General features: G+C 43.7%; 1 long non-coding RNA gene across 1 annotated transcript; it reads right to left on the bottom strand.

Annotated features, from left to right (window-relative positions):
- Positions 1 to 127: 127 nt before the first annotated feature.
- LOC129459660 (uncharacterized) lies at positions 128 to 17,961 on the bottom strand. Its single transcript, XR_008650020.1, has 3 exons — positions 17,871 to 17,961; positions 17,224 to 17,349; positions 128 to 193 (listed from the first exon to the last, which is right to left on the bottom strand). It is a non-coding gene; the product is annotated as an uncharacterized lncRNA (long non-coding RNA).
- Positions 17,962 to 27,596: the final 9,635 nt, after the last annotated feature.

Raw genomic sequence — 27,596 nt, 5'->3', positions numbered from 1 at the left:
CTACGCATTTACATTTCCTTCCCTCTCCTCCCCAGCCGCCCCCTCGACCTCCAGCTTTTCCAGGCAATAATATTTTTTTTAAAAAAATCAAAATGACACTAGTGCTCACCTATGGTAATCTGGCTGACACAACTGTAGTAGCTGCCCGTTGTTGCAGAGGAAAGGTTATAACTTCCGCTGCTCACATCTTTGTCTGTTAAGAAAATAAAAGACAAGAAGGTTAATTATAACCTAGTAGACACCATGACCACAATGTAAATATATGACTGGTGGTAAATAAACCAGCTCTCCATGTCAATGACACGGGTAGTCTCATACTCATTCATTGGTTCGCCCATCAATGTTTAGGGACAGCCAGGTGCCAGACCCTGGGATGGGCACTTAGAACATTTCAATAAACAACCCAGACAGCCACACATAGGCAATTGCAGTTTCATGTCACCATTATTACAATGGGAGAGTGAAAGGTGCTTGGGCAGCTGGGGACAGGGGGGTAGACAGGAGAGAGGGTGCCTGATCCAGACTATAGACTAAAGAGTATCAGGTAAGGTTTCCTGGAGGAAATTTAACATCCTAATGAAAACCTAAAAGGTGAGTACTATCTGACTGGGCAAAAAGTGGATGAATTGAGGGAAACGATGCAGGCAGGGAAGCTATCATCCCCATCCTCCATCCTCTGGAGGCTGAGAGGCCACAGGCAGCTTCGTGGGTTAGCAACTGAATGCAGTAACGGAAGGAGAGATGAGCAGCAGCCAGGTTGCAAAGGGTCTTGTAAACCAAGTTAACAAGTTTGGCTTCTGCCTAGAAAGCAGGATCCTATTTTTGTTCTAGAAAGATCACTTTGTGGCAGTTTCCAGGACAGACTGGAGGACAGTGAGATGAGAGTAGAAAGACATATTTGCGAGGCTGCTGCAGTATTCTGATGAGAAATAGTGGTGGTCAAACCATGGGAGGAGTGGCAGTAGAGACAGAGAGGGGTGGATGCAATGCCCTCAGAAGCTAGAAGTGCAGCACAGGCATCAATTTCCTCATTACTGTGAACAGAAAATGTTCTAGGCAGAGTGGGGCAAAAGAAATCAAAGCCTCACAGGTGCATTGCATATCAGCATTTTCACCCACAACATTTCATGCATGAGGTAGGCGCCACCCTCACATCTCTGATGGAAAGGCTGAGAATCCAGGTGGCTGAGTGCCGTGTCCAAGGTCACACTGACAGCATGTGGCAGAAGAGAGTTCAAATCTAGATCAAGAGTACTTGAAATTGTTTATGAAACACTGCAGAACACAAAATTTTAAAACTCCTAGAAGATAACATAGGAAAAACATCTAGATGGCAGTGATGTTTTAGATATAACGCCAAAGACAAGATCCGTGAAAAAAATAATGGATACACTGGATTAAAAACTGCTACTCTGTGAAAGATAATACAAACAGAATGAGAAGACAGGGCACAGACTGGGAGAAAATATTTGTAAAACACATATCTGATAAAGGATTGTTATACAAAATATACAAAGAACTCTTAAAACTCAACAATAAGAAAACAAATAAGCTGACCTAAAAAAATGGACCAATCACTTTTACAGACACATCACCAAAGATGATATACAGATGGCAGATATACACATGAAAAGATGCTCCACGTCAGACACCAGAGAAATGCAAATTAAAACAAATATAAAATACCACTACACGTTTATTAGAATGGTCAAAATCTGGAACACTGACAAGACCAAATGCTGGCAACAGGACCTCTATTGCTGGTGAGAATATAAAATGGTACAGCCACTCTAGAAGACAGTTTGGCAATTTATTACAAAACTAAACATACTCTTACCATACCATCCAGCAATCACACCCCTTGGTATTTGGTATTTACCCAAAGAAGCTGAAAACTTATGCCCATCCAAAAACCTACATACAGATGTTTATAGTAGCTTTATTCATAATTGCTATAACTTGGAAGTAACCAAGATGTCCTTCTGTAGAGGAATGGAAAATAAAACTGTCGCATATCCTAGCAGCTTTATTCATAGTTGCCATAACTTGGAAGCAACCAAGATGACCTTCCATAGAGGAATGGAAAATAAAACTGTGGTATATCCAGACAATGGAATATTATTCAGCACTAAAATGAAATGAGCTATTAAGTCATGAAAAGACATGGAGGAACTTTAAATGCATAATACCAAGTTAAAGAAACCAATCTGAAAAGGCCAAATTCTTTATGATTCCAATTATGTGACATTCTGGAAAAGGCAAAACTATCGAGACAATAAAAAGATTAGTGGTTGCCAGGTCAGAGTGGAGGGAAGGAATAAACAGGAAGAGCACATAGGATTATTAGGGCAATGAAATTAGTCTGTATGATACTACAATGGTGGATACAAGTCATTATTAAATTACCCAAACCCATAGGATATACAACAACCAAGAGTGAGCCCTAATATAAACCATGGATTTTGGGTGATTATGATGTGTTGATGTAGGTTCATCAGTTGTAACAAATGCACCACTCCAGTGGGAGATATTGATAACAGGGGAGTATATGTGGGGACAGGAGGTGTTTGGGAACTCTTCTGTAACTTCCTTTTAATTTTGTTATGAACCTAAAACTGCTGTAAAAAAATTAACTCTTAACATAGGGTGTAAGTGATTTTAAAATATTACAATAAATACATGTTGTCTAATATAAGCCACTACAGGTTAGAAGAGTCATATTAAATAGTTGCAACACTGGTCTAAAGGCAACATTTGAACATTATGTGACAATAAGAAAATTCTGATCTATAATGGTGAAAAGTATAGGTCTGAGGGGAAGAAATAATTATTAGGATTTAGTCAAATGCATCCAAAGAGAAAAGGTGCCTAGAAATGTATCAATTCAGACTTTAATGGGAACACAGTGTGGATTGACAGAGAAGATGGCTTTGTAGGTGAATGTTCTTAGGAGGAAAGAACAGCAGGTACCTGGACAGAGAAGCCAGGAAATAGGAGTCATCTTTAAGGGGTTTTCTATAGGTGCCCTTGGTTTGAAAGAAGTTGGGAAGTATTGACAAAAGCAGGTGGCAAGCCAGAGGACAGAGAAACAGTGGTGGCTCTCAGAGGCCAGTGCACGTTCACAAACAGAAAGGTAAATGCTAGGAAATATTTTTAAAACTATTTTTAATAAGGGAAAACTAATTCTAGCAAGTGTATGTGGCCAACTCTTTCCCTAAGAAATATCTCCAAACCATCTCCAATCTCTAGAATGCTTCCTGAACAGCTAGCCACACCTCCAGTAATAGCATTGGGCATGCAAGATTGCACTGGTTTACACATCTCCTCAACCATAAGCTTGTCCAGGGAAGACCCACATGTTCCCCAATTTGCAATTTCCAGAGTTTAGTGCTTTGGCTGGCATAAGGTAAATGCTCAATGAATGTTCATTGGTTTTAAAAAAGGAAGGAACAAAATTAAAGAAGGAACAAACAAATAATTAATTCTCCTTTCTAATAATTTCAGAGAGGTTGTTGTGATCAAAGAGAAAGCACTAGGGTGAGAGTCAGAAGACCTAAGTTGGAAGCCCCAGCTTTGCTACACATAACCTCTTTGAACATGGCCAAGCTGTTTAATTTCCTTAAGTACTGACTCCTCCACATGCAAATGGTGACAATAGTGCTTATCTCACTTTTGGGAGGCAGGGGAGGAGGTATGGTTTAAAAAAATAAATCAGCTACATAAAATCCATAGTTAGCAAATAATTCTGTATATATTTGTGGAATCTGCTGAATCAATAAAATTCAGACTTAAAACATATCAAACTAAGTACTCTAAAGTTGTCATTCCTCATTCTTTTTAAATCCTTCTCTAGGGATCTATCCTTATAAGATTTTGGAAGGAAGAAGACTTTCACAGGACAGGTCAATGGCATCAAAAAATGTATACAATCAGAGAGAGAGAGAGAGAGAGATTTACAAGCACAGAAATGACTACGAATGGGGAGGAGAAAAGGAATGAAGAAGAAAAGCATAATGAGAAATTAGTAATCAACAAAGAAGCAGAATGCTTGAATTAGGAAATGAATGCCTAGGAAGAGGCTATGAACAGCAAAACTATGCCAATTTGAATCAAGCCTGAATGGTAAAACCAGGGCAACAATTTTGGTGGCAGTATTTTGAAAACACTCCAAGAGCAAAAGTACAAAGAGCCGTGGCAATGGCAAGTGCAAAGTGATGACATGAGGGAAGGTGTTCTTACCTACTGGAATTAAAACAAAAAGTCTAGATTTTACAGAAGAGCCTGAATATCCATTTAATCCTTTAAGAACCACCTAGAGTTAAATGATAAAATCACGTAACTAGTGGGAAAACTTGAGAATATGAATGAGATTAATGAACATTGTGGGTTCTAGAGTCAGTATCCAGATTAAACAGTCTATTCCAACCCTTGGACACATTATTTCTTCCCTATGTGGCTTTGTTTCCTCATATGTAAAATGGGAATAATAAAGGCACCTATATTATAATATTATATGAGCATTCAATTATTTAATACATGAGAAAGTCTTTATATAACAGGACCTACCACATAGAACGTGTTCAATTAGTGTTACCTTTTTTTTTTTTTTTTTTTTTTTTCTGAGACAGAGTTTTGCTCTTGCTTTTATTGCCCAGGCTGGAGTGCAATGGTGCGATCTCAGCTCACTGCAACCTCCAGCTATATTTTTATTTCATACTTATAAGAAACAGGATATCCATAAGATGGAATCCCATATAGCAAAGAAAATTAAAGTGAAGCTACACAAAATATTTTGAATGAGTCTCACAAGCAAAATATGGAATGAAAGAAGCAAACTGAAAATAATATCTGTGATTCTACTTATAAAAACTTCAACAACAAACACAACTAAATTATATTGTTTATTAATGCATAATAGATGGTAAAACTATAAAGAAAAGCAACAAAATAATTAGCACAAAAGTCAGCATGGTGGTTCCACTGATGGGGAAGAAGTGAGTTTGCGTTATGAAAGAGTATGGGGTAGGAGTGGGTTTGGTGATGCTGGAAGTGTTCTGTTTCTTAACCGAGGTGGTGGCTACATGGTATTCATTTTATAATTATATATTACATTATACATTTTTCTTCATCACTTGTCTACATGTATATTATAGTTCACTATAACTTTTTTTAAAGAAATAAAGAGGTGCAGAGATTATGGCAGGGCAAACCTAGAATACAAATTCTGTAAAAGTATCTAGGAAAAAAAAAGGTGGTGGAATGAGACACCATCAGTTACTGAGCACCCACTCTTTGTCAGGCACTATGCTGAACATTTATTATTTCATTTATACCCATTATTTAAGCTTCAAAACAACTCTTTTAAGGTATAACTCTATTATGCAGATGAGGAATTAGGGGCTCAAAAAATTAAAGAACTTGCCCAGAGTCACACTCATGGGAAGTCACAAAGCTGGAATCAGAATCCAGGTTTGTCTTACACTAGAAAAGCAATTCAGAGCAGAGGCAAAGACAGAAGGAGGACAGATTAATATCACAAGTTGGGTTAGGCAGGTTCCTCCCGTAGCTGGTGTTACATCTTTGACAGTAAGTTATCTGATGTGCTAGCATTGAGGCTCCATAGAGAACAGGATCTACTCTGTTTTCAGAGAACTGCTTAGCAAAAAAGTGTGGACAAAACTAACACACATTTTATTTATCTCAAATTATTTGGGGGCTTGCTCATAAACAATACAATCTTATAACAAAAGAAAATAAAGCCCATCTCAACACTCAAACTATCTTATCTTTCATCCTAACCACCACAAAAAAGAAAGCACAGTGCCTATTTATGTCTTTCCACTGAATGTGGAATTCTTGTAAATATGTGGGCAACTCTACTGTCAATATAAAATAATAATTTTAATGTCTAATGTAGGAGGGTTTAAAAAAAGAATACAAGTGAAATACTAAACAATAATAGAATACAAGCCAGGAGCTGGGTGCTCAAAGTATTGTTTGGAGGAGAGGTTAACATATTAAATTTAGAGTTAGTTAAACAAATTATAATGAATAGGTGTAGAATTTGTTAAGTAAGACTGAAGTAAAAGTACAAGGGCAATTATTAAAACAGCAGAAATAGACTACATTTCCAAACCAGTTAGTTGTGTTCAAAGGGGTAGGGATGGGGTAGGGTGGTGAGGAACAGTGGGAGAAGGAATGTAACAAAAAAGTTCAACTTTGATAAAGGAAATAAATGAGGGGGAAAATCATAGGAAAAATACAGAGAAAGTACAAAGTAAAATGGTTAAAAATAAGTTCAAATATAGTAGTAATAATGATACATGTAAATGGTCTAAATTTGCTATTTAAGAGACTATGAGATGGATTTCTAAAAAAAAAAAAAAAAAACTAAATGCTGTCTGTAAGAGAAACATCTAAAACCTAAGGACACAAATCTTGAAAGTAAAATATTTATAAAGATGCAGCAAGCAGATACTAACCAAAATAAAGCCAGGGTACCTATATTAGTTTTAGGAAAAAGGCTTTAAGACAAAAAGCATTATTAAGGATAAGGGTGGTGAGCAATAATGATAAAAGGTTCAGAGTTCAATTATCCAAGAAGGTATAAACAAATGTTAAATCTATATGGCCAGAATAAAATAATCTGAAACCTATGAAGCAAAAATTAGCAGAACTACAGGGAATAACAGACAAACCTACCATCAGAAGAATGATTTTAACATAGTTAATAACTCATTGCTTGGGCAAGAAAAATTTTAGTAAAAACACTGAAAATTTGAACAGTATAATTAATCTCAATTTAATGGACAGTTATCGAATGCTTCATCTGACAGGCAGGGAATATATATTCTTCTTAAGCCCACGGTGAAGTATTATAAAACTTGACCATACTTTAGACCATAAAGCAAATCTCAACAATTAAAAAATAAATCAATATCATTACAGGCCATGTTTTTCAACCCTAATCTATGATGATAAAAATCAGAGTAGAAGTCCTTTTTAGGGAATGGGGGGGTTCCGGGGGCAACTACTAAATATTATTATCTGTGAACTTTTCTGTGTGTGTGTGTATAAATTACCAATTTTTTTCAAAGTTTTTTTAATGTTGCACTACTGGCCAAACAAAATAGAGAATATAGCAGATTTCTATCAAGCAAAACACAATAAAAAATGTCTAAATTAAAAGAATAAAATTCCAAGTCTAGTTCCTTTAACCAGGGCCACTTTATACAGTTCACATGCATAAGTCATGGTAGCGTTCACTATATAAGCAGTAACTACTTACTGTTCTCTACCACCCTGCTCCTCCGAGTGCAGTCTCTTGAACAGCAGCAACTGCACCACCTGAGAGTCCATTAGAAATGCAGAATTCCAGGCTCACCCTGGAGCTACTAAATCAGTATTTTCATTTTCACAAGATGTCCAAATGATTTGCAGTCTCATTAAACTGAGCAGCACTGATCTACAGCTTAACTTTAAGGCCTGTAAGCAAAACTCTCAAGGCGTTAGGAATCAACCAAAGACTTTTTAAGGACCTGTATGATCTGCCCTGCGCTAGGAATGGGAGAATTACGAGTGTAATCAGGAAGGGAGAAACACAAGAAATATATTAGTTCAGAATATGCATAGACTGAGGCTGAGGAGAGAAATGGCATGCATTGTGTGATTCAAAGAGCTTCTTTTTAAGAAAGACCTGCCCCAAGGCAGAAGGGCCTTAAAAACAAAAAGGCATATTTTTTTACTGAAGTTTAACACAGATACAATAAAATGCCCAATCCCAAGTGCACAACTCAATGAAAATTATCACAAAATGAACACATCACGTAACTACCATGAGGAGAAGTCCATCTCCAAGTAATTTCAGGTGAGAGGACATTACTTGAAAGAATTACCTGAGAATCATAAGACTAGGAAATGCTGAGTGGCTTTCACATCACGAGGTAAATGGCAAGTTAGACTGGCAGCCAAAACCAGGCTGGGTTCTGAGGGGTGACCGCTCAGATTGCTAGAAATACAAGAATGATGGGCTCCTCCCGTTTCTTTTCTATTGAGGCAATGGTACCTGGAGGGTTAAGTCATTTGCTCTTCATCACATAATTAGAAAGTGGGAGAACCAGAACTGATATCCTGACATGAGTCTAGCCCAAGAAGTAAGTAGCACTTACTGAAGCAATTGTTTTAAGTTATTCACCTTCATGTCATCCATTTCACTCTGATTTGGGGAAATTTCACTAATTCTTATAATTGCTTGATTATTGTTTATAAACTATGAAGCTCCAAAGTCCTTATTTTAGGCATAGGCCAGGTTGACAGTTAAGATAGCAATTTCCGGCCGGGCGCGGTGGCTCACGCCTGTAATCCCAGCACTTTGGGAGGCCAAGGCAGGTGGATCATGAGGTCAGGAGATTGAGACCATCCTGGCTAACACAGTGAAATCCCGTCTCTACTAAAAACACAAAAAATTAGCTGGGCGTGGTGGCGGGCGCCTGTAGTCCCAGCTACTCGGGAGGCTGAGGCAGGAGAATGGCGTGAACCCAGGAGGCGGAGCTTGCAGTGAGTAGAGATCGTGCCACTGCACTCCAGCCTGGGTGACAGCGCGAAACTCCGTCTCGGGGAAAAAAAAAAAAATACCAATTTCCCTGACAAAGACACAAGGACTAGAAGCTGAGGTAAAGCATTCTCCTGGAATCCACAATCCACAAAGCCTGAGCAAACAAACATCTCACTCACAAGAAAGTAAGGAGAAATTTTACAAAGAAAAGGTTTTCATTAAACCTTTCAAAACATATTACAAGCCTGCTTATATACAGGGACAGATGAAACCCAAGAACTTACCAAACAGAAGAATGATGCATAACTACTGACTTTGCAAAAATATTCACCATCTGATTCCTTTAATAACTACCTACACTGGCGCACTAGAAATATCATTTAATTTACAAAATATATGTTTATTGTATAGAGTGAGTTATAACTACTTACTGCATCTGATTTTTTAAAAAGCAATCTAAATTGTTTATAAAAGGTTCTAAAGAACCGACTAGTAAGAAAAAAATGTAGTTTACTTGTGTATGTACGTGTATACATATGGGTGTTCCTCAGAAATATCAATGTGTTGATTTAGTCCATGTTTGCTGTATAAGTTAATACTCAAGACCTATTCTTTCCTCCTAGCTGGGTAATCTCTATCTCCTCACCTAACCTCCCTGGGCCTGGACTTTCTTTTTGTTGTGACTGAAATTCATCCATTCAAAAAGCATATAGTAGACACAGGCTGGTCCCAGGTAGAAAGTGGTGGCTTGGGAAGTCTCTCCCTAAGGTGCTGAAAAATTAGTAAGAGGATATAAAGTGTGTTTCCACTGGAAAGAGCTTTTCCTATACAAACAGATCTCTTTATTACTATTATAAAATAAATACAGCATTGCTGTTTTCATAACGTTTTTTCATTTACTATGTGCCACTTCACTAGAAGACAGGCAGGAGAGATACTAGTTGAAGTAGTAATAGTTCTATTAGTATCCTCCTCTGCAACCTGCATCAGACCTTAGTGAGACCCAGACTCCCAGAGGGCAAAGCCATCTTTTACTCATCTTGCATCCTCAAACCCTGCCCTCGGCCCAATGCATAGAAGGCACAAGAAATGTTTGCCAAAGCCTCCAGTAAGCTTTCAAATACTTGAATCACCTTTCCTGCATTTTAAATACTGTGTCTGGTGCTCATTATCCCAGCTTCCCTTTGACTCCACTTCTAGCAGCAGGCACTGTGACAAAAGCCCTTTCACGAACCCTAATTAGAGAAAAGCCTTTCCTTTCCTACTTACACCTACTTGATTCACTGTTGAAAACCTTATATTCTATTTTCATTATCTTCAGGAGGTAAAGATTCATGCTTTATTATTACATCATAAGATCCGTGAAACAGGCAGAGTTTTTTTGTTTTTTTGTTTTTTGTTAGTTTGTTTTTGTTTTGCTTCCTGAACCTACAACAGTGCCTGACACACAGTAAGCACTCACAAAGCCTATTTTAAATTGTTTGTTCTAGAAACTTCCTTGGGAGCTGTGGACTGTGTGTCTAGGACTACATTCTAGTAGAAAAATCCACATTGCTATTTATTGTGAGCTGAATGTGTCCTCCCAAAATTCGTATATTAAGGCCCTCACTAACCCCCAGTGTGATGGTATTTGGGGATGGGGCATTTGGGACATAATTGGGTTTAGATTTTATATTTTTAAAAGCACTCTAAATTGTTTATAAAAGGTTCTAGAGAACTGACTAGTAAGGAAAAAAAAGTAGTTTACTTGTGTATGTACATGTATACATGAGTGTGTTCCTCAGAAATATCAATGTGTTGATTTAGTCCACGTTTCCTGTGTATTTTATAGGTTTACGAAAAAAAGTTAATATTCGAGACCTATTCTTTCCTCCTAGCTGGGTAATCTCTATCTCCTCTATCTTCTTGTTCATGAGGATGGGCCCTTGGTGATGGGATCAGTTCCCTTATAAGAGACAGAGATCCCACTCTGTCCCTGAGCACACACCAAGGAAAGGCCACGTGGGCATCCAGCAAGAAGATGACTATCTACAAGCCAGGAAACAGGCCCTCACCATACATTAAATCTGCCAGCACCTCCATCAGGGACTTCCAGCCTCCAGAACTATGAGAAATAAATGTCTGTTGTTTAAGCCACCCAGACTTTGGCATTTTGTTATACAGCAGCCCAGGCAGACTATGACACTGTTACAAAAAGCTTAACATTTTAAAGGAAAGAATTAAAATGCTGCTTCTCAGAATGAAAAAAAAATTTAATTTAATTTTACCCCACAAAGAAATTTACAAAATATGAAGGGCTGAAGGTCAAAGAATAATCTGTACATGCTTTGCTGTAGCTTCTTAATCAAAAGGAACCTAATCAATGTTGACCATGAGTGTCTTGGTTGCATAATAACAAGCATGTCAGGTGGTGTAGGGAAAAAACAAGAGAAGTCATTAAAGAGCTCCTTGGATTTATCTAGTAGCTAAAGCATAAGTCTCAGCCAGCTAGCATGCACCTGATCTCACCATGTAGTCTGGATGCTTTTATTCTTTTGCTTGTTTGTCTTTTCTGAAGGGTAAAAGTTATTTTGCTTATTATTTGCAATAGAAAAAAGGAGTTTTTAAAACTTCTGCATGGTGTACTGCCCCCTACTATATTCCATTCAGTCCCTCAGTCAGTCAGACACCCAAGTACTGGTCATCAACTATGTGCCAGGCATTGTGCAAGGCACAAGGAATACAAAGATAAAATAGCTGGTCCTTGCCATTGGAGTTTTACAACCCACAGAGGGGAGTACTCATTGCAATACAAAATTAGAACCTGCTACAGAAAGGGCTTACCCTAAGAAGTCCCAGGGGAAGCACCAAGTCAGATAGAGAATGTCAAGGGGAAAGGAGAGGGGGCCTTGTAAAGAAGGAGGGAGTTGTTCAGAGCATGCATCAAGGTCCAGAAACCTGAGAAGGCCTCAAACAACCTCCCGCCCAGAGGGTGGGATGCTAGGGTCAAAGGCAAAAAGAGAGAAGGGCAGGAAGTTCAATTTTTATCCGTACACAGAGAAGAGCCATTGAAGAATTTTAAACAAGGAACAACAGGATCAGATTTGCAAGTGTAATTCAAAGGAGCCAGGACTAGAGGCAGAGGAACCAGTTGGGAGCACTGTTGCAGCCAAAGTGGGCAATGATGGTGGCCTGAACTAGCATAAGAGCAGTGGGCAGGGCAAGGAGAAAGCAAAGTTGAAAGATGTTAAGGAAAAAGGACCAACAGGACTTGGTGATTGAGAGTATACTGGTTAGGAGAAGGAGTTGATAATAATACCTAATGCTTACTGAGTACTACGTACTGCTCCTGTGCACCTGACAGTACTATTGCATTTAAACTTCTTAGTGACCTCATTTTACAGATGAGAAAACTGAGACACAGAAGGTGAATTAATTTGCTCAAGGTCAGGCCAGGCGTGGTGGCTCACACCTGTAATTCCAGCAGGGATTTGAGAGGCCAAGGCAGGAGGATCGCCTAGGAAAGACCAACCTAGGAAACATATCAAGACCCTGTCTCTACTTAAAAAAAAAAAAAAATTTAAAAGTTAGCCTGGCATGGTGGCCCACACCTGTGGTCCCAGCTACTATGGAGGCTGATGAAGGAAGATCGCTTGAGCCAGGGAGGTAAAGGCTGCAATGAGCCAGGATCATGCCACTGCACTCCAGCCTGGGCAACAGAGCAAGACATTGTCTCAAAAAAACAAACAAACAAACAAAAATTTACTCAAGGTCACTGTTAGTATATGCTGGTAAGGGAGGACTCCACAATGACTTCCAGGATTCCAGGGTGACTGGGTAGAGCATGCTGGCCCCTTTCAACCTCTAGCCACTCTGTCTCAGATGTCATGTTCCACCTACCAGCACCATGCTACTAGCGGCTGCCTTCACACCCCGACATTTCTCCCCTTCATCTTCGTTCATGTTGCTGTGGCTCCCTGGAATGACCTTCTTCTCCCAGTTGGCCTTCTCCCAATCTCCTCCTCCAGGAAACTGTTTTGGCCCATCCCTCACCCTACCCAGCCCTTCCCTACAACGCTGCATTATAATTCTCCATTTAGGAGTCTGTCTCCTCCAGCTGACTCTGCCATCTGTGAGAGAAATAGCGGGAGATCTTATTCGTTCTAGTAACCCTGGGTTAAGGCTAGAGCCTGGAACATAGTTAGAGCTCAGTAGTTGGAGATACTTTACAGGAAACAGGGACAGGAGAGGAATATGGGGGTTGTTTTGGACACATTGAGTTTGTGATGCTAACACAAAGAGAGAAGAGCATACAGGTAGTCTGGCAGCTAACTATACAAGCATAGCACATGCAAGAAAGAAGTTCTGACTGGTGACTTCTATGTGGGAGTCACCTGAATAAAGATGAAGTCATGGGAGGGGAAATGATGTCCTAGGCTCTCATGTCTTCTCACCCCATTTGATTGCCACATTCCACAGTTAGGCTTAGCTCTCATTATACATTCCCTAAGTAAGTTCCTTAACCTATCTGTGCCTCAACTTCTTCAAATGAATATAGGGCTGACTTTGGATCAATGTCTTAAAGGTTCCTGTGAAGATTAACTGAGCTAATTCACATAAAGTGCCATTATTGTTATCTTCATGTCCAGGCATACCCCATACTTCTACTTACAACTCTGAAAACTTTCTTGCTCCAGTTTACAGGTCTCCCACTACGAGACTGACTCTGCACATGGGGCCATTGTTTAGCATCTGGGAGGTATCTAACCAGTGTCATCCAAATGGTTGAGAGTCAAATTATTTAAAAGGTTGAGAGAACCCAGGCAAACATCAGCATTAGCAGAAGGAGTCCACACACAAAAAAAATCAAGAAGTAGGAGGAAAATGAGGGGAGAGGAGTTATATAACAACACTGGCTCAGACTGCACTATCTTCCTGTCTTCTACTTGCTCTCTCTTCTCTAGCCACAATGACCTTCTAGCTAGCCTTGAACATGACAAGCTCATTCCTGACTCAGGGCCTTTGCACTTACTGTTCACATTGCCAAGAATCCTCTTTCCCCATGTAATGGAATGCCTCATTCCTTTTCTTCATTTAGTTCTCTGCTCAAGTATCTCCTCAGAGAGGCCTTCCCTATCTGAAACAGCCATCACTGTGCTCTATCAGCTCTTTCAGCTCCTTATTAAGCCTCGTCAGGGCTGACAGGTCCATGCCAGGCCTGTGAGTCTAACCACAACGCCCTTCCTGGTTCAGGTGGGGACACAGCCTCTGTGCCTTCCTTTGCATGGCCAAGAACAATTAAAGTCCCAGTCATTTCTCTCTAAAAGATACTTGTCTCCCATCCTTAGTCTCATGAGCACGGTTATTTAATGAGTTAAAGTGGTTAAGAACCTAAACCATTTAAAGGACAAGAAAATAAATGTCAGTGGTGAGTATAAAGGGTTGAGGCCTTAAAAACCCAGAATTGTAAAAATAACATCATTCATTGCACATATTTTTACTATTGGGCATTACAGTTATTGATTACCCTAATCTCATTTCTCATTTCTAGAATGTGAGTCTAGATGGTGGCCTGAAAGTAAAAATTCATACTAAAATGTGGAAAGAGCAAGCTCAAAATACAAAAAGAGCAGGATGAAAATGCAGAAAGAACAGGATCAGAAATGCATATTAGAAGGGAAGCTAATGAGGATTACTAGAGGCTGCTGCTAATGAAATGCCTACATAAGCCAAATTTCTCTCTCATCTTATGAACTTAAAACACATGGTCTACAGCGTAACTGTTCATTCTCTTGGCAGCCCCTGTGCTAAAGATAAGAATAAAGCATTTATTAAATCAGTCATTTAAATATAAAAATTGAACCCTATAAGTTCCAGGCAAAAAGTTTAGATCATCCCCCATCGTGATGCCTAAACCCAAATCCAACAGAATTTGCAGGGGACATTTTTTACAAGGAATTCAATTGTCAAAGAGAAGATTTGTGGAGGGTTCCAGGGCTGGGCCAAGCTCTCATCAGATAATGATCTCAATAGTATCCAGTGGGTGAAGAATGTATTAAATGTGCTCAATGTTTTTCTCCTTAACTTGTTCACTAGGTTGAAAACCCTGATGGACTAATTTATTCTGTCATGGTTTAGCTCATACTGCTACAGATCTAAGAATTAATGTGGATTTTGTGGCCAAGTATATGCATCATTTTAGGGATGGATGCAGGAGGAGAATGTGTCAAGCAGAAATTCTAATTGATATTTTTATTGAAATATGCTTCAGTTCTCTTTAAGGGTCTAATGAGAAACCTGTGTAATTCTTAATCACCAAAAACAAAGATCTGCCACCTTTTTCCTTTAATTACTAAAATATACTTCTTTTCAAAATGATTTCACTTATTCTGACTTCATTTTCTCCACCTGGGTGCTCAATTAAGCTTTTAAAGCTTCTAGAAATGTACAGAACTGATCATTATGTAAACCTATTACTGACAGTATACATGGGGCAGCATACAAAATCTAAAATGATGTAAAAAAACAGAAGTCAGATCCCTCTGATAGGAAAAGGTATAAAAATAGATGTTTTGCCGATGAATATGCCTAAAATGCCATCAGCATACTGAATTATCCCCAGATGGTAACCCAGGAACCACAATGTTGAGTGTTAAATGTGCGTGCAGGTAAGAACAACTTAAATCCCAGCAAAAATGTTCTGAGCGCGGGGGAAGGGGGTTGGAGGAAAGAAAAAATAGGCCACTAGACTGAAATTTGTAATCTGCTCACAATTTGTTACTGGTTCCCAGGCATCAATTGCAAACCCTCTGAGCCACCTGAATGATCATTTTAAACAATTTAAATCCAGAGAAAAAGACTGACCCTGTTAACCTTGGTAAAATGAGCAGGGGACATCACTGGCCTAGAGAATGAAGATTCCACACCAAAGAATAGCAATTTCCGTCCCACCCACCCCAGGCTTTGAGATGTCCCTGCAGAACATTCCCCATCAATTGCTCACAGCCTTCCCGTTTAAAATGACAAATCTAGATCTTATCGCAACAGCTGACTGCAAGCAAGAGGAAGGGAGGGAGGTCTACTTGAGTTTCTGCTTCCTATAACCAAGTCTCAGCAGTATTTCTGATAAAGGGCTAACGAGAATTGCTTTATCCACACAAGCAAGAACGTTGATAAGAAGTCTTGCTGGCTTCCCCAGCGCGCTGGAATTTCTAGCTGAGCCTGAAACCTTCACACAGTGATTTTGTTTTCCTTCAGAACCGTGCAATACCGTACATATATATGTATGTATATGTCTATTCATATAGTTATTTAACAAAACAATGGGCAGGGGAACGATGAATGCCTTCCTTTTTCATAAACTTTTATTTCCAAACTGATTTCTTTTTTGCATTAAAAACATGTTACAGTGCATATTATTTTAACTCCACAGCATCTGTCAGAGAGACGTTCTCATCTCTCATTTACAGACGGAGAAATGCAGGGGCTGAAAAGTTTAAATAACTTGCCCAAGGTCAGTCAGGGACAAGATAAGGGTTGGCTGAACGCACGTCTCCCAACTCCAAGCCTCACCCCGCTAGAGGAGGACTTAACACCCGCGTCCATTCCCCTGAGTGCTCGGAAGCGAGGGGAATGTTTCTCAAGTCCCGAAGCTCCCAGATTCTCCCAAATTTTGAGGTGTTTTTCCCGCAGACACCCGGTTCCCGGGTTACCCGAGGCCCGAAACCCCGCGGAACATTGGCCCCTCAGGAGCGGCGTGCACGGCCGCCGGCTCCCTCCCTTCCAGACCTCCCAGCGGAGGCGAACCCCGAAGTTTCCCCGGGTGTTTCGACGGCTCCCTGGGCCCCTCCCTTCCGCCCCGCCGCCCCAGGAACCCGCGACGGCCCCAGTTACCGTATGTGGTGAGTGAGGCCATCCTGGCCCGCGTCCTGCCCAGACTGGCCAGGGCGTCGGCTAGAGCGGCCCCCTGCGCGCTGCGCCCCTGGACGGCCCGGCCCGGCGAGTGCATGGGCTTGGCTCCAGCGGCGGCCGGGCGCTCCGCGGATGAGCACGCCCAGTCAGCGCGCCGCGCTAGCCCCTAGAGCTGCCGGCGCGCGGGGGCCCCCGGCCGGGCTGCGCTGCGAGAGCGGCGGGAGAGAGGGCGTAGACCGGCAGCCGCGCTCCGGGTCCCAGCGGGGATTGAACCAGCCGCGGAGGACGCGCCGCCGGGAGAGAGGAGGGGCGAAGCTGGCGGTGGGAGGTGCCCGGCAGAGGCGCGCCGCGGATTTGGCCCAGCGCCGTCGGCGTCGGCCCAGCGCCGTCGGCGTCGGGCGGAATCCCCGGTGGGTTCACGCCGAACGGGGTGGCAGGGATGTCGCGGCAAGGGTCGGGGAATCCCAGGCGCGCCCACAGCTTCTCGGGACGGTCTCCTTTCCTAGGGAAGTTCCACTGGAGAGCGCGCCTGGGGACACATGGGGTGGGTCTGGCCGCCTGTGACACTGGGCTCGATTCCCAGTCCAGGGGACAGTCTGGAGAAGGCTTTGCCTGTGAGACCAAAGCCCAGGGGAAAGTAGCAACCTTCTCCAGCGCACTTCTATTAATGAAGTCGGTGACTACTAAATACCGAACTCTGACCCCAACAGTTCAGACCTGTCCCAGTACATCATCTTATCATCTCTATTTGTGCTTCTGTCTTCCCACGAGACGCTCACCGGTGTCCTATTCCTGCCCAGCATCTGATGAGGGTGCGAGCTCACACAAGGTTGAGTGATGGAATGTTCGAGCTGGTCTCAGCCCGCCTTCCCTATTGTGCTGGGTCTCCGTCTGGAATCAGCTGGCTGAGGGAAAGGAGTGGGAGAGCGAGAACGAGACCCGATAAGTCGGTGGCACCCATTGCGGGATGAAGCAGGGGGAAGAGGAAGGCCGCCCAACGCCTCCTCGGGTCAGGTGCAACCCCGACCGCGTCCCCTGCCTCGAGGCTTTGCCATTCCCAAGTGTAAAGTTGAGACCACACCAAAAGGGAGGCCCAGAGGCCTCCTGGCTCGGGGCCGAAGGTCGTGGTCACCAGGCCTTATAAAACGCCCTCGCGGGAGGAATTGGGGGGCGATGCTGTCAAGGCATTAACTGCATTTGGGGTTGCGGCTACTCGGGTGGAGGCACCGAGGGCAAATAAATATGGCGGACAAAACCGGGCGTTTGTTTGGGAAGCTTCCCGCGTGCTCTAGCTCTCCAGCCGTCAGAGTTGGGCGCTTCCAACCTCCGCGTCCGCCTGCCTTTCACCCTTGGGTGAGGGTAGCCAGGCTGCTGCGGGTGACCGGTGGACGAGGCTCTAGGATGTAGTGTCGGGGCCCACACTTACCCCATGTGAGCGCAAGGCTGAGACTTTGCGGCCGGCCAGAGGAGCCAGCCCCCAAGAAGGCCAAGTCCGCCCAGGATAGTGGGAGCGCGGGATCTGGTCCTTTATTGGCTGTCGGTCAGCCAGCCAGCAGCCGGGTGACCCTTGGTTAAGACGCCCTCTCTGAGGTTCATTTCCCCATCTGTAAAATGGAGCTAAGCATTGCGGCCGTGCCCACCTCGCAGGGCGGTTGCACGGATCTGGTGGGATAGGGACACTATCAGAACTGAGGCTCTGTCTTGGTGGCTGCTCCCTGCCTTGACCTTGCCGCCTGAGGGCCCCATTGGCCTCTCCCGCAGGTTTTTTCAACCTCACGCTCTACCCAACCACAGGCTGAAATTGCAACCGCCCACCCTTGAGCCTAAAGTGACTGGGAAACCTGCTCTCAGCTGCTGCTCTCACCTGGCCTGGGGGCCGACGCAGGCCAGGCTTGCCTTCCCCAAGCGCTCCAAGCCTCCCCCAGACCTGGGCAGCGCCTCTGTTCTCCCTTCACCATCCCCACACCTCAGCAGCCCTGTCTGGGCACTCGTCTTAGTCTGTTCCACCTCTTGTGTCCCTTCCTAAGCCTGGAGCTGCTTCCCCAGTCTCCTCTATGCCCACGCTGGGCCCCAAGGCTGTTTGTAACTTATCTTCTGACATCCAGCGCTTTCTCCTCCATTTGCCATCGCTGCCGCTCAGATGGAGTCATGAGGAAAGGCCATCATAATGAGTTACAAATTGCACTTTAATTCTTCTCGGCAGTTCTTTCTAATTAGCAGGAACCAAAAAGTAGCATTTAATTAATTAACCTCTCATAAGGCTACCTGAACTTGTCCCCACATAACACCATTCCAAGTCCTTGAGATATTCAGTGCCCACAGTAGAATTAAGACTGAGGGGACCTGCCTGTAGTCCCAGCTACTCAGGAGGCTGAGGCAGGAGAATGGCATGAACCTGGGAGGCAGAGCTTGCAGTGAGCTGAGATCGCCCCACTGCACTCCAGCCTGGGCAACAGAGCAAGACTCCGTCTCAAAAAAAAAAAAAAAAAAAAAAAGACTGAGGGGACCTGGCCTCTTTGGGAGGAATTGACGGACAAATAAACCTCCTGCCTTCATGGGTTTAAGAGCCTTCCAGTTGTTCGCAGCATCTGTGTTGTCAGGTGGTAATGAGACCTTTAAGCTGCTACCTGTGTCCTGGTCTGCAGTGGGAAGGGGTGGTCTCCACCTACCTCACATTCTTGAGGGGGACAAAGGTTAAGGAAGAATTATGACACCAGTGATGAAACACAGGATGTTACAGAAACTCCAGGAGGAACAAGTGGTTCTGTCTTAGCAGGATTCACACACGACTTAACTAAGGCAGTGACATTTGAAAGATGAGGTCCAGGATTTGTGATTTTGCCAATAAAATTTCATAAAGACAAGCTTGTCATTCAAATTTCCTTATGTTTTATTCATTCTCCATGTTTTCAGGAGTAAAATATGAACTGCCACAACTTTGATGAAAGCTGTGTTCTAAATCTTTCCAAGAAAACACTTTTTTTCAGATGATAGATTGAGAGAAACTAGTTCTTCTTCCCTTTTCACCATGTTCTGAACTTAAACTGACTTTTATTAACTGCCTTAAACATTGCATTGTATTGATGGTAAAAGAGGCTGACTCTCTGCAGTTAACATTTTTAATAATTCGTTTCAATTATGTGGCTTAGTAACTATTCTGCAAATACTCATTTTTAAATATATCTGAAAAGTATTTTAGTTTCCAATTGACCACAATCAACTTGAAGTAGAATTTGATCCATTATTGAAAGTTTACTTAAACATTTTAAAATATTGCTGCTGTTGGACTCTATATTCCCATAAGTTTTAATATCTTTATTATAACACTATCATGTCATACTGTAATTTATTTATTTATCCATTTATTTCCCCCTCCCCTGGAAAGCAGGAACCATGTCTTATATTTCAGGCTATCCCAACACCTAGCACAGTACTTAGCCCACCTTGGGTACTCTATAAAATATTAATTGAATGAGGCAATGTATGGGAGGAAAAAAATATTTGATTATAGGGGTTAGGAAGGGATCATTGCTTAGGAATTCTGAATTGGGGTGAGTTTTATTCTGTAGAATAAAAGCATCTTCCTCACTAAGGGAAGACCATTGCATGGAAATCATTTTACAAAACACTTCAGCTGGGGCCAGAGACTATGTCAGAATTGCAATGTCTACTCTGATAAAACATCAAAAAAGGGGTCCTTATCCTGAAAACTCTTATCCTGATCCATGAAACTCTCCCTGAACTAGAGGGTTGGGGAGAGGGCCCATGAATGGGCTTCCTGAAGTTCATAAGTCACCTGAAAATTACATTTGAAATAGGTGTATATATGCAGATATATATACATCTATCAAAACATCTATATATACACACCTATTTTGGTTTTCTCAAGTGCATCCAGCCAGTTGGAACAAACTGCAGAAGAAGTAAACACGAACAGCAAGTTCTTACCTCAAGGAAGACAACGGATTATTCTGGCTTCCTGGTCTCCATTTCTCAAGTTTTGTGAAAATCTCTCTTCAATTTACAACAGAAAACACTTTACCTGTAAGATGAGTTTGGAGACTGATTCATGAATTCTGTCCTTGTATGAAAAGCCTTTTGTAACAATAATTATACTCATGACAATTTAACCTAATTTAAAATTGAATATATATATATATATAATTTTTTTTCTGAGAAGAGGATTCATAGTGTGATGGCTAGTTTCTGTGACACAGACCATGGGATCCCCAGATAATCTGATTTAACATTATTTCTGAGTGCATCTTTAAGGGTGTTTCCAGAAGAGATGAGCATTTGAATTGGCAGACTGAGTAAAGTAGATGGCCTTCTCCAATGTGGGTAGACATCATGCCATCTGTTGAGGGCCTCATTACAACAAAAAGACAGAGGAAGATTGAATTCTCCTCCCCCACCCTCTCTCTCCGACTGTTGAGCTGGGACATGGATCTTTTCCTGAAGTCCGCAATGCTCCTGGTGCTCAGGCCTTCAGACTTTTACTGGAATCTGTAACATTGGCCCAGTGGCTCTCAGGCCCTCGAACTACACTGGCTTTCCTGGGTCTTCAGCTTGCAGGTGGCAGATCGTGGAACTTCTTGGCCTCTATAATCACATGAGCCAATATATTATAATAAATCTCTTTGTGTGAGATTTTGTGTGTGTTCATGTATATGTATCCAGCATCCATTAGCTATATACATACATACATACGTATATGTATATATAGCTATATACAATACGTATATGTATATAGCTATATATATATACGTATATGTATATAGCTATATATACGTATATAGCTACATATACATACGTATATGTATATGGCTATATATACATACATACATGCACACACACAAAATATATATACATATACATGCCCCTCTCAGTTAGAGTTCTCAAAATGGAAATGTTCTAAAATCCTCAATTAAACTATTTCTCTATTAAAAAAAAAAAAAGATGACCAGGAGCGGTGGCTCACGCTTGTAATCCCAGTACTTTGGGAGGCCGAGGCAGGCGGATCACGAGGTCAGGAGATGGAGGCCATTCTGGCTAACACGGTGAAACCCCGTCTCTACTAAAAAAACACAAAAAATTAGCCGGGCGTGGTGGCGGGCACCTGTAGTCCCAGCTACTCGGGAGGCTGAGGCAGGAGAATGGCGTGAACCCGGGAGGCGGAGCTTGCAGTGAGCCGAGATTGCGCCACTGCACTCCAGCCTGGGTGACAGAGTGAGACTCTGTCTCAAAAAAAAAAAAAAAAAAAAAAAAAAAAAAAAAAAAAAAGATGTCAAAGAAGCAGATACATCAAGTTTATATTTTGAGACTTTAAGTGTTTTTGTAACATATTCTCATCAAATTTCCCAGATTTATAACAATGAAAGTAGCTACAGTTTACTGTGTACAATATAAAACTTAGAAGTCACATATATTTCATTACACACCTATTTCATAAACCCACACACTAATGAAATTAACACTGTTGTTACCAATATTGGCAGACATGAAAACTGAGGGATAGTGTGTTTAATTAACCACTAGTAATGGATAGATCCAGGATTTGTAACTGGACTCCATGGCCCGTGTTTCCTAGTCTTGTTGAGTATACATAAACCATATGATTGTTTTGCCTTCTAAATCTTCCTTTTATTTAAAATATCAGTTTAGACAATTTTCTTTAAAAATGAAGAGGTAGGCCAGGCCTATTGCCTCACACTTGTAATCACAGCACTTTGGGAGGCCAAGGTGGGCTGATCACCTGAGGTCAGGAGTTCGAGACCAGCCTGACCAACATAATGAAACCCCGTCTCTACTAAAAACACAAAAATTAGCTGGGCATGGTGGCAGGCACCTGTAATCCCAGCTACTCAGGAGGTTGAGGCAGGAGAATTGCTTGAACCCAGGAGGCGGAGGTTGCAGTGAGCCAATACCATGCCACTGCACTCCAGCCTGAGTGACAGAGCGAGACTCTCTCAGAAAAAAAAAAAAAAAAAAAAAAAGAAGAGATAAATTGTACTGAAAGGACGTAAGGTGCAATGGTAAAGAAAAGGCTAAATAGCCGGGCACAGTGGCTCATGCCTGTAATCCCAGCACTTTGGGAGGTCGAGGCGGGTGGATCATGAGGTCAGGAGATCGAGACCATCCTGGCTAACACGGTGAAACCCCGTCTCTACTAAAAATACAAAAAATTAGCTGGGCATGGTGGCAGGCACCTGTAATCCCAGCTACTCGGGAGGCTGAGGCAGGAGAATGGCGTGAAGGCAGAGCTTGCAGTGAGCTGAGATCATGCCACTGCACTCCAGACTGGGTGACAGAGCGAGACTCCATCTCAAAAAAAAAAAAAAAGAAAGAAAGAAAGAAAAGGCTAAATAAGATATTCCCAAGTACATCAGGCTCAACCAGTTGAAACAAACTGCAGAAGAAGTAAACATGAACAGCAAGGTCTTACCTCAAGGAAGAGAACAGATTGTTCTGGCTTCTTGGTCTCCATTTCTCAAGTGTCATGAAAATCTCTCTTCAATTTACAACAAAAAAACACTTTTACCTGTGAGATAGATTTGGAGACTAATTCATGAATTCTGTCCTTGTATGAAAAGCCATTTGTAACACTGATTATACTCATGACAATTTAACCAAATTTAAAGTGGAATTTTTTTCCTTCAACTTTTATTTAAAGTTCAGGAGTACATGCGCAGGATGTGCAGGTTTGTAACATAGGTAAACATGTGCCATGGTGGTTTGCTGCACAGATCAACCCATTACCTAGGTGTTAAGCCCAGCATCCATTAGCCATTATTCCTGATGCTCTCCCTCCCCCTCCCCCACCAACAGGCCTCTATGTGTGTTGTTCCCCACCATGTGTCCATGTGTTCTCATCATTCAGCTCCCATGCAGTGTTTGGTTTTCTGTCCCTGTGTTAGTTTGCTGATGATAATGGCTTCCAACTCCATCCATGTCCCTGCAAAGGACATGATCTCATTCCTTTTTATGGCTGCATGGTATTCCACGGTGCATATGTACCACATTTTCTCTATCCAGTCTATCATGAAGAGGCATTTAGGTTGATTCCACATCTTTGCTATTGTGAATAGTGTTGCAGTGAACACACGAGTGCATGTATCTTTATAATAGAATGATGTATATCCCTTTGGGTATATAACCGGTAATGGGATTGCTGGGTTAAATGGTATTTCAACAGATGCTGGTGAGGTTGCGGAGAAAAAGGAACACTTTTACACAGTTGGCAGGAGTGTAAATTAGTTCAACCATTGTGGAAGACAGTGCGGCAATTCCTCAAAGACCTAAAATGGAATTTAAAATAAGTAAAGTAGAATTTGCTTTTGAGGAACATGCCTTGCATTGAGTCTCGTGCATTAATATGGAGAAAATTTGTTATAAGATCCAATCTTATTTACCATATTAAGTGTACTTTATTGTATTATGTTTTATAAACATGTATGTTTTTTTCCTGAAAACAGACACTTGTATCTCATCCTCAAATTCTGGGTGTTGCAATGGCAAATGTCATCTTGAATTCCCATGTGTTGTGGGAGAAACCCGGTGGGAGGTAATTGAATCATGGGGCGGAAGTCTTTCCCTGCTGTTCTCGTGATAGTGAATTAATCTCACAAGATCTGCTGGTTTTATAAGGAGGAGTTCCCCTGCACAAGTTCTCTCTCTTTTTGCCTGCTGCCAACCACGTGAGACGTGACTCGCTCCTCCTTGCCTTCTGCCATGATCGTGAGTCTTCCCCAGCCATGTGGAACTGTAAGTTCATTAAACCTCTTTCTTTTGTAAATTGCCTAGTCTTGGGTATGTCTTTATCAGCACTGTGAAAATGGACTAATACAATATGGCTAAATAGCTTTTGAATCATGGAACAAATACAAAAAAATAGAAAATATTTTGAAAACAATAAAAATTTTAAAAACATCATTATCAAAATGTATATGGTGTAGCTAAATCAGCACTTGGAGGGAAATGTATAGGTTCCATTACTTTTATTAGAAAATAAGAAAGATCTCAAATCAATGCTCTAAGTTTTCACCCTAAGATACCACAAAAATAAGAATAAATTAAACCCATAGCAAGTAAAAGAGAGGAAACAATAAAGATAACAGTAGAAACCAAAGAAATAGAAACTACAAAAGCAAAAAAGACAATCAATAAAACCAAAACCGATTTCTTGGAAAAGATTAATACAACTGAAAATATGTAGCTAAACTGATCAAGAAGAAATGGAAGAAGATAATTACCAATATTAGGAATGAAAGAGGAACATTATTATACACCTTACAGATATTAAAAGGATGATTAAGGGAAAATTATGATAAGTTCATACCAATAAATTTGACAACATAAATGAAATGGACAAATTCCTTCAGAGACACAAATTACTAAAACTGAACAAAAATTAATTCTATTTTTATATATCAACAATAATTTTTTAAAGTTCCATTTGTAATAACATAAATACTTAAAAATGCATTTAATGAAAGTTGTGTCAAGTATGTATTCTTTTTTTTTTTTTTTTTTTTTTTTTTTTTTTTTTTTATTTTTTTTTTTTTTTTATTAATTTTTTTTGCATACAAAAACAATAAACATTTTCTAAAAATACATACAAACAAAAAGATGCGTATCAAACATATTAGGAAGGTTGCACATGGGAAGTCGGGGAATAGAAATGGGGGTGGGAGTTAAAATAAATGAGAGAGGGACTTTATATGGATCAGTGATAATAACTCAATCCTCTATTTGACAAAGAAGAGGGAGAAGGAAGAGGAAGAAAAAGAAAGTGGGATAAAGGATCAGAAAGGGAGGAAAATAGAAAAAATTAGAGTATGACTCCAGGGTAGACCTGTTTTGTTGTCATTGAGTTGGTTGGTTGGTTTGTCTGTTGTATTCTTCATGTTTCGCCAAGTTGGCCAGACTGGTCTCGAACTCCTAGTCCGAAGTGATCAACCCGCCTCGCCCCCTAGAGTGCCGGGACCACAGGCGTGAGCCACCACGTCCAGCCCCCACATTGCTTCTGGTCTCCGTGGTAGACCTCCCAGACGGAGCGGCCAGGCAGAGGAGCTCCTCACTTCTACCCAGACACGGGGCGGCCGGGCAGAGGGGCTCCTCACTTCCCAGACGGGGCGGCCAGGCAGAGACGCTCCTCACTTCTTCCCAGACGATAGGTGGCCGGGCAGAGACGCTCCTCACTTCTTCCCAGACGATAGGTGGCCGGGCAGAGGCGCTCCTCACTTCCCAGACGATGGGTGGCCGGGCAGAGGCGCTCCTCACTTCCCAGACGATGGGTGGCCGGGCAGAGGCGCTCCTCACTTCCCAGACGATGGGCGGCCGGGCAGAGGCGCTCCTCATCTCCCAGACGATGGGTGTCCGGGCAGAGGCACTCCTCACTTCCCAGATGGGGCAGCCGGGCAGAGGCGCTCCTCACTTTCCAGATGATGGGTGGCCGGGCAGAGGCGCTCCTCACCTCCCAGACGATGGGTGGCCTGGCAGAGGCGCTCCTCACCTCCCAGACGATGGGTGGCCGGGCAGAGGCGCTCCTCACCTCCCAGACGGGGCGGCCGGGCAGAGGCGCTCCTCACTTCTTCCCGGACGGGGCGGCCGGGCAGAGGCGCTCCTCACTTCTTCCCGGACGGGGCGGCCGGGCAGAGGCGCTCCTCACTTCTTCCCGGACGGGGCGGCCGGGCAGAGGCGCTCCTCACTTCCCAGACGGTGGGTGGCCGGGCAGAGGCGCTCCTCACTTCCCAGACGATGGGTGGCTGTGCAGAGGCGCTCCTCACTTCTTCCCGGATGGGGCGCCCGGGCAGAGGTGCTCCTCATTTCTTCCCGGACGGGGCGGCCGGGCAGAGGCGCTCCTCACTTCCCAGACGGGGCGGCCGGGCAGAGGCGCTCCTCACTTCTTCCCGGACGGGGCGGCCGGGCAGAGGCGCTCCTCACTTCTTCCCGGTCGGGGCGGCCGGGCAGAGGCGCTCCTCACTTCTTCCCGGACGGGGCGGCCGGGCAGAGGCGCTCCTCACTTCTTCCCGGATGGGGCGCCCGGGCAGAGGCGCTCCTCACTTCTTCCCGGACGGGGCGGCCGGGCAGAGGCGCTCCTCACTTCCTCCCGGACGGGGCGGCCGGGCAGAGGCGCTCCTCACTTCTTCCCGGACGGGGCGGCCGGGCAGAGGCGCTGCTCACTTCCCAGACGGGGCGGCCGGGTAGGGGCACTCCTCACTTCCCAGACGGGGCGGCCGGGCAGAGGCGCTCCTCACTTCCCAGACGGTGGGTGGCCGGGCAGAGGCGCTCCTCACTTCCCAGACGATGGGTGGCCGGGCAGAGGCGCTCCTCACTTCTTCCCGGATGGGGCGGCCGGGCAGAGGCGCTCCTCACTTCTTCCCGGACGGGGCGCCCGGGCAGAGGCGCTCCTCACTTCTTCCCGGACGAGGCGGCCGGGCAGAGGCGCTCCTCACTTCTTCCCGGGCGGGGCGGCCGGGCAGAGGCGCTCCTCACTTCTTCCCGGACGGGGCGGCCGGGCGGAGGCACTCCTCACTTCCCAGACGGGTGGCCGGGCAGAGGCGCTCCTCACTTCCCAGACGGTGGGTGGCCGGGCAGAGGCGCTCCTCACTTCCCAGACGGTGGCTGGCCGGGCAGAGGCGCTCCTCACTTCCCAGACGGTGGGTGGCCGGGCAGAGGGGCTCCTCACTTCCCAGACGGTGGGTGGCCGGGCAGAGGCACTCCTCACTTCCCAGACGGTGGGTGGCCGGGCAGAGGCGCTCCTCACTTCCCAGACGGTGGGTGGCCGGGCAGAGGCGCTCCTCACTTCCCAGACGGTGGGTGGCCGGGCAGAGGCGCTCCTCACTTCCCAGACGGGGCAGCCGGGCAGAGGCGCTGCTCACTTCCCAGACGGGGCGGCCGGGTAGAGGCACTCCTCACTTCCCAGACGGGGCGGCCGGGCAGAGGCGCTCCTCACTTCCCAGACGGGGCGGCCGGGCAGAGGCGCTCCTCACTTCCCAGACGGTGGGTGGCCGGGCAGAGGCGCTCCTCACTTCCCAGACGATGGGTGGCCGGGCAGAGGCGCTTCTCACTTCTTCCCGGACGGGGGCGGCCGGGCAGAGGCGCTCCTCACTTCTTCCCGGACGAGGCGGCCGGGCAGAGGCGCTCCTCA

Source organism: Symphalangus syndactylus, chromosome 13 (genome assembly GCF_028878055.3).
Source record: "Symphalangus syndactylus isolate Jambi chromosome 13, NHGRI_mSymSyn1-v2.1_pri, whole genome shotgun sequence".
Lineage (NCBI taxonomy): Eukaryota > Metazoa > Chordata > Mammalia > Primates > Hylobatidae > Symphalangus > Symphalangus syndactylus.
This window is presented reverse-complemented; position numbering and strand designations above follow the sequence as displayed.